The sequence below is a fragment of the Dryas octopetala genome, chromosome 2 (assembly GCF_963921425.1).
Source record: "Dryas octopetala chromosome 2, drDryOcto1.1, whole genome shotgun sequence".
Lineage (NCBI taxonomy): Eukaryota > Viridiplantae > Streptophyta > Magnoliopsida > Rosales > Rosaceae > Dryas > Dryas octopetala.
Genome location: NC_141367.1, coordinates 9976643 through 9977792, shown reverse-complemented (window position 1 = coordinate 9977792; position 1150 = coordinate 9976643). Strand labels below are relative to the sequence as shown.

The following is a 1150-nucleotide window of genomic DNA, read 5'->3' as shown; positions in this document are numbered from 1 at the left end:
TGAGACTTTAGTTAGAATTTTAAAAGCCATAAGACTGTCGATAAATTATAAAATTAAAAGGCCTAAATTTTGAATGATCATATAAAGTTTTTCTGGTTAAATAACCATTCAAATATTAAATTATCTCGATCAAAACAAAACTGAATGAATAGCGTTCAAAATCCTTAGCACTTCCAACCAAAATAAAAACAAACTGTCGCAACATAAGCTCATTGGCATTAAAACAAAACAAGTTGCCTAATCTTTCGAAGACTATTGAAGGCTTGAAGGCTATTGAAGCCTTCGAAACAAGCAAAATGTTCAGTTCCCAAATAATAATTTTCAAGAACACACTTTGATTAAGCACTAAAATCTACACGAAATTCTCACTATCTTACCCATCAGAAAGCCAAAAATCCACTTACCCATAAGAAATAGAAGACACACTTTGATTAACCACTAAAATCTACACGAAATTTTCATTATCTTACCCATCAGAAAGCCAAAAATCCACTTACGAAATGGAAGGTTGTTTTTGCTGAGAAGCAAAATAAAAAAAGGTGTTGGTCCAATTGGCAGAGCCCGGCAGACCATGATGGGTCAGGGTGGCACCGACCCGTTATCCTTCCACTGCAAAGAGCGGGAGGTAATCGCTGCTCTGTGAAGCCAGCCTCACGCTGTGCCCTCCACTCTAGAAGCCGTGTGACCCGAGCCTTCGCCCAAGCCACAAAGCTCAACCCCTCGCTTGGAATGGGCGGGCCAGATTGAAGCCACACCAAACCCGACCAGCAAATGCTGAGTCAATGTCCCAACACCTCAATGCCCCCACTTGGGTTACAAGCTTGCGTTGCTAAGCTCGGCGATACAACATTCTTATACTAGGCTTATAAAGCGTAATGTCAAATTTCATTTTAGCGATGTGGGACAAACTTGTTCAGCTGTCTTCTTTTTGCTTATGATATGACTCTAAAGGTCTCTATTTGAAAGCTCAAAATTTAGACTATAATTAATCAATTTGTATGTTTCAATATCAATTTGGAGACTTAAACTTACAATATTGGTGGAGAATCATTAGAATGACTGAATATTCAGGAGTTTGAAGCTTCTTATCCAACCAAACATACCTTTGCTTCAAGCCTTCAATAGTCTTCTCAATTTTCTCATTAACAAC

General features: G+C 38.3%; 1 non-coding gene across 1 annotated transcript; it reads right to left on the bottom strand.

Moving 5' to 3' along the window:
• Positions 1 to 535: 535 nt before the first annotated feature.
• On the bottom strand, positions 536 to 840 carry LOC147292973 (signal recognition particle RNA). The gene has a single exon (XR_015120970.1).
• Positions 841 to 1150: the final 310 nt, after the last annotated feature.